The sequence below is a fragment of the Triticum aestivum genome, chromosome 6B (assembly GCF_018294505.1).
Source record: "Triticum aestivum cultivar Chinese Spring chromosome 6B, IWGSC CS RefSeq v2.1, whole genome shotgun sequence".
NCBI lineage: Eukaryota > Viridiplantae > Streptophyta > Magnoliopsida > Poales > Poaceae > Triticum > Triticum aestivum.
Genome location: NC_057810.1, coordinates 46,374,292 through 46,381,043, shown reverse-complemented (window position 1 = coordinate 46,381,043; position 6,752 = coordinate 46,374,292).

Here is a 6,752-nt window from a genome sequence, read left to right as displayed (position 1 = left end):
GAGCTTTCCAGGAGCTTCACCGTGACCTCCTCGACGTCATCAACATCTGGAATCGCCAAGTGCCGGACTGCAGCATCACCTTCATCATCTTCTTCCCCGACATCGATGAGGCCGTCCACCCATCGATCCGCGCCTCTCCGACGAACCCTGTCTTCGTCGGGCCTTCGGCAAGCACCGCTGTGAGCCGCTGTTCGATTCCCCTTCCCTCCTCGAATCCCCACTATTTAGGCCGCGCGCCTCGCCTTGCCTCTCCCCTGCCTGCGCCGCTGGCCTCGCCCCGGCCTCTCGCAGCCCTCCTTGCTCCGCCGCCTCCCACCACCCGCTCGCGCCGTCCACTGGCACTGCCGGACGCAGCTCCGCCCGGCCGGCCTAGCAACGGCCAGACCACCCCCCCCCCGCGCTGGCTGCCCAGGTCTGCTTCGCCCCAGCACCCCACGCCCGAGCTCGCGGGTGCCCGCGCCCCCCAGTACACCCCACGCCCGAGCTCCGGACGGGCTCGCGTTCTCCGCGCCCGTCGTCGTGAGTCTCGCCTCGCGTGCCTACTCGCCGCGCCGCCGTGCTGGTCGCCGCTGCCGGCAGCACCGTGGCCGGCCCCTGCCTGCACAAGCGCTTGCGCGCCGGCCTTCTTGCCGTGCCACGGCCAAATAGGCCCCTGCCCTGTTAATTTAGCAGTAGGATTAGTTTGGGTTCAAGTTAAATCAATTAATTGCTAAGTGATACTGACACGTGGACCCACCTAGTTAGTTAGATTAATTAAAACTTGCTTAAAACTCACACCCAATGAAACGCGGGTCCCACTAGATCCGTTGACCAGTCAAACATGCTAACTGGGCCAGTCCAGTCACTGGCAGGTGGGTCTAGTGGACCCCCCTTGACCAGTCAACGGTCCCAGTTGACTGCTGACAGGGCAGTCAATTGGACCCCACCTGTCAGCCTCTTGCACACTATTGGGTACACCTCTCTATGTACCCATAGAAGTTTTGGTAATTTTATTTTCGAAATAATAATAAATCCAGAAATTCTAGAAAATGATTTAAAACTTTAAAAATTAATATAAAATAATCTGTAGCTTGGATGGAAAAACTTTGTACATGAAAGTTGCTCAGAACGACGAGACGAATCCAGATACGCAGCCCGTTTGTCCGCCACGCGTCCCTAGCATAGTGAACCTGCAACTTTCCCCCTCCGGTTCACCTGTCCGAAAACGCGAAACACCGGGGATACTTTCCCGGATGTTTCCCCCTTTCGCCGGTATCACCTACTATCGCGTTAGGGCACACCTAAACCGCTTATTGTCATGTCATGCATTGTCATGCTTATGTTTGCATTGTATTTACTGTTTCTTCCCCCTCTTCTCTCCGGTAGACTACGAGACCGACGCTACTACTGCCCAGTTCGACTACGGAGTTGACGACCCCTCCTTCTTGCCAGAGCAACCAGGCAAGCCCCCCCCCCCTTGATCACCAGATATCGCCTATTCTTCTCTATACTGCTTGCATTAGAGTAGTGTAGCATGTTACTGTTCGGTTACTCCTATTCTGTTGCATAGCCTGTCATTGTTGCTACAGTCATTGATACCTTAGCCGCAATCCTAAATGCTTAGTATAGGATGCTAGTTTATCATCACTGGCCCTACATTCTTGTCAGTCTGCCTTGCTATACTATTGGGTCGTGATCACTCGGGAGGTGACCATGGGTATATATTATACATACATACATACTATGCAGATGGTGACTAAAGTTGGGTCAGCTCGATGAGTACCCGCAAGTGATTCTGATGAGGGGGCTGAAAGGACAGGTGGCTCCATCCCGGTAGAGGTGGGCCTGGGTTCCTGACGGCCCCTGACTGTTACTTTGTGGTGGAGCGACAGGGCAGGTTGAGACCACCTAGGAGACAGGTGGGCCTGGCCCTGTTCGGCGTTCGCGGATACTTAACACGCTTAACGAGATCTTGGTATTTGATCTGAGTCTAGCCATTTGGTCTATACGCACTAACCATCTACGCGGGAGTAGTTATGGGTATCCCGGCGTCATGGTATCAGCCGAAGCCTTCGTGATGTCAGCGACTGAGCGGCGCGCGCCGGGTTGGACTGCGTTAACGCAACTTCCTTTGTAATGGAGGTTGCTAGGTCTGCTCACCGGCTGCGTACGCAACGTGCAGGTGTGCTAAGAGCGATGGGCCCAGACCCCTGTGCGCTTAGGTTTAGACCGGCGTGCTGGCCTCTCTGTTGTGCCTAGGTGGGGCTGCGACGTGTTGATCTTCCGAGGCCGGGCATGACCCAAGAAAGTGTGTCCGGCCAAATGGGATCGAGCGTGTTCGGTTATGTGGTGCACCCCTGCAGGGAAGTTAATCTATTCGAATAGCCGTGATCTTCGGTAACAGGACGACTTGGAGTTGTACCTTGACCTTATGACAACTAGAACCGGATACTTAATAAAACACACCCTTCCAAGTTCCACAGACAACCCGGTGATCGCCTTTCCACAGGGCGACGAGGGGAGGATCGCCGGGTAGGATTATGCTATGCGATGCTACTTGGAGATGCTACTTGGAGGACTTCAGTCTACTCTCTTCTACATGCTGCAAGATGGAGGCTGCCAGAAGCGTAGTCTTCGATAGGACTAGCTATCCCCCTCTTATTCTGGCATTCTGCAGTTCAGTCCATCGATATTGCCTCTTACACATATACCCATGCATATGTAGTGTAGATCCTTGCTTGCGAGTACTTTGGATGAGTACTCACGGTTGCTTTTCTCCCTCTTTTCCCCCTTTCCCTTCTACCTGGTTGTCGCAACCAGATGCTGGAGCCCAGGAGCCAGACGTCATCATCGACGACGACTCCTACTACACAGGAGGTGCCTACTACTACGTGCAGACTGCTGACGACGACCATGAGTAGTTTAGGAGGATCCCAGGCAGGAGGCCTGCGCCTCTTTCGATCTGAATCCCAGTTTGTGCTAGCCTTCTTAAGGCAAACTTGTTTAACTTATGTCTGTACTCAGATATTGTTGCTTCCGCTGACTCGTCTATGATCGAGCACTTGTATTCGAGCCCTCGAGGCCCCTGGCTTGTATTATGATGCTTGTATGACTTATTTATGTTTTAGAGTTGTGTTGTGATATCTTCCCGTGAGTCCCTGATTTTGATCGTACACATTTGCATGCATGATTAGTGTACGATTGAATCGGGGGCGTCACAAGTTGGTATCAGAGCCGACTGCCTGTAGGAATCCCCTTCCAACTCCTTGGCTGAAGTTGAGTCTAGACGATGAAAACTACTTTACTAACATGGCTGTGCGGCCCATGGGCCCACGTCGCCATTTGGGTGGTGTTAGGATCTTTTACTCCTCGATCTTTACTCCGGGATTCTAAACTCTCTTCTATTCGGGTTAAAATGAATTTTCTCAACTCTGACTCTAGGATCTCGTAACTACTTCCTCCCGGAGAGCCCCTTATCACAGATGATCGCGAGCTGCCCCAGAAGTTTTCGAAGTTATTCTCCGACATTCTTCGAGACTTGTGCCCGTTGCTTTTGCAATTCCCTACCACCGAAATATCCCTATGGATAAATGCATACACTTGCCGTTCTTACTTTTATTCCCAGTTGATCTTGTTATTACAAGATACCCTGAAATCCTCTTTATTCTGCCGAGAATATTTTGTGCCTACTGCCTTGCAATTCTTTGCCACATGAATACCCCTGCGGATAATTTCTCACCCTTATCGAGTATCTGCTCATCCCCCAGTTGTTCATGTGTTTCACAATGGTCTTCGAAATACTATTCGATCCTCCAGAAATCCTTAGTAGCTTATTGCTCTGCAATACTTGTCTGCTTGCATTATGGATGCTTTCCAGATGTCTGGCAATATTCGTTAATATCCTTAGGCACCGTCATTTTGATCCCTTTGATTCAACATGAGTGCGAATGCACGCAATCATCAGTTGATCCTTTTGAATTATCTTTCCGACTCAGACGTCACTTTAAACATGAGATTGATCTCGACCAATCAAATTGTTGTCGATTTTACCCCTAAGCTTACTCAACTTATCCATCCTTAATCAGAGTGTTTGCTTCTGATCCTTTGATTTGGTAATCATAATTCCTTTACATGTGAGCTTTGAATTAGTAAGTTGCTTCTATAATCCAATGCCTTCGCATTGTTTCTTCCTATGGTTGTGTGCCGATACTCACATCAGTTTCACTAAGGACTGTCGGATCCTTTGTTGAAATATCATCCGACAGTGTCCTTCATATACAAAAACCTCGAGAAGTTCTTTCCCTGATACATAATGCCTTAGGTAAATTGTATCCTCTGTTTTTGTCAACCATGCTCTACTATCGAGCTTGTGTTAGTTACTATTGAAGCTTGTGGTATATGTTTCCACGATACCCTGACAGGTTGAACCTATGCCTTCCTTAATATGTGTGAACTCGAAAGTTTTCACGAGTCATACTCATCTGGTATTACACCAGGTAAAGCTTTCAACACTAATGCCTTTATCAAAGCGAGAAGTGAATGGAAGGTTATACATTGAAGAAGTGGGAGTCGACCTTGAGCCTTGCGTTCATGCCCATGGACACGATGTATAACTTATCATGGAAGCTGCTCGTAAAAATAGTTACCCCCTTGTTATAAGTTCATCCTGTATCCGTGGTTCGATCATTTATGATCGAGGTTTCCGACCATGATCTCCTTTAAATACCATTTCTCGTGCATGTTTAAGCACTTATCTTCTTTAGAGCAATACCCCAGTCCAAGCTCTACTTTGGACTGTCGTCGAGTATTACCCCCTGGTATCTCGAGATTATCATGGAACTGCGTAACTTCTTATGAGTTCTTCATCTAGTGCTACATTCCCACTGATTCCATTTTTTCACGGGCTCTGAGTTTTTAAACACTCAAAGACACCAATAACTGAACCGAGTCCGCACTACTGTTCAACAACTCTTCAGTAAGCTTCTATAAGTATGAGTTTGTACCCGATCACGCCATTCCTAGCCTGTTTGACTATATCATTGTCGTGATGATTCTAACTGTGCTACCTGGTCCTTATTCTCGAAGCACAATTTTCGACGTTGAGCTAAGCTTACATCAACTTTCCTTGTCATATCATTTTGCCTTGAACAACAAGCTTGATTTCGAGTTGGCATCGTACCCTTGGTTCCAATAACATTTCACTTCATCATTCCTTTGATTAGATGTCAATTGTGTTCGTGATGAGAAATACGCTCCTTGCCCTTGATGATTTTTATTATCATCGACAACACCCTTGACTTCCTTTATCGCGAACTTGTCCACATTCTGAATACAACTTGCTCTCCAGCTAGTGTTGTGTTCTGCCTTGAAGTATTACTGTCTTTTATGTCGAGAATGTTGTGGGGATTGCTCCACCTCTTAGAAATTCTCGATATGATGATACTTCTCATCATCACCATTCTTCCTTGGTCCCCGTGTTGTTTTTAACCAGCATACCAATAGATGTTGTTTGAGTTCTGTACTTCTAGTAACCCTATTGCTTTGAAGTTGATGGTCGATAGTTCATTCTTAGGCTATTGGTTATGAAATCACCATTCTAACATTGATCATGCTACCTAACCCCATATTTCGGGTGCACCTTTCAACCAATGTTTAATTGTGTATGTTTTCCTCGAGCCTACCTCATTATGTCATCTGATCTGACAAATGGTATCTCCTTATTCACATAGTTGTGGAAATCCATCCTTTTGGAAATCTTGAGGACTTGTCGCTGAGTCCATCAGCCACCTCCTCGTCCTCTCCTTGGTTAAATGATGAACTCTTGTTTTGGAACTTGCTTCCATAGTTCATTTCCGAGAATCTTACAATGACATATCGTGAATTTTTGTTGCACCTTTTCTTCTCAGGCATCCTGAGTCTGAGTTATGTTGACACCAATCAGATCTGAATCTCGGTCAGATATGATGGTTGGAACATATGTCCAAGAGTTATATCATTGGTCTTTATATGACCCGGTAAGGTGATGTCATCCTAGCACACCTGACCGGAGGACCTAGTGTTATAGTTTCCTTTTTTAACAAGGTTAACCATTTTTCCATGAGGAAATTGAATGCCTTGTTTAATAAGTTTATCTTGATGGATCCTTTGTGTATCCAAAGTTCGACCTTTGCTTGAAGACCATGTCAATGCTATCTCGAAGCATGTCTGTGGTACTCTGTTCATCAACAAGAACATTTGAAGCACAATGCTAAATTCTCTTTATCAATTATCCAAACACCGTTATATGGGTAACGTCATGAAATTCCCCTCCCTTTACCTCAATGGTTCTCTACTTTCTATCCTGTCATGGATATCATGCCCCGCTTGTCCTTGGGAAGGATATACCCTTGTAAAATGTGTGTAAACACATTTCCCCTTCCATTGTTTTGTTTAACCTCTCTTGTACGCTGACTTAACTAAGCAGAGATAATTCCCTGCTTAGGTAGGCACCTTGTTGTACCACTCTGTCTGTAAGATCATGTTACTATTGTTGGTGACATTCCGGTAACCACCGACGGGTGATAACTTTGCCAATTGGTTCGCCTCGTTCAACAAGCAGGAAAATTGCTCTCTTCGTTCCCCGTCCTTGGTACCGACATTGTTGCCTACATAGCTGACAAGCTATCCACTGACATGCCTCCCTGTCGCGGCTGTGCAAGATGTCACCATCTTTCCTACTTTCAACCCACATGTTGGGCCCATAACCCACAGATCCACTGGATCGAAACCTGACT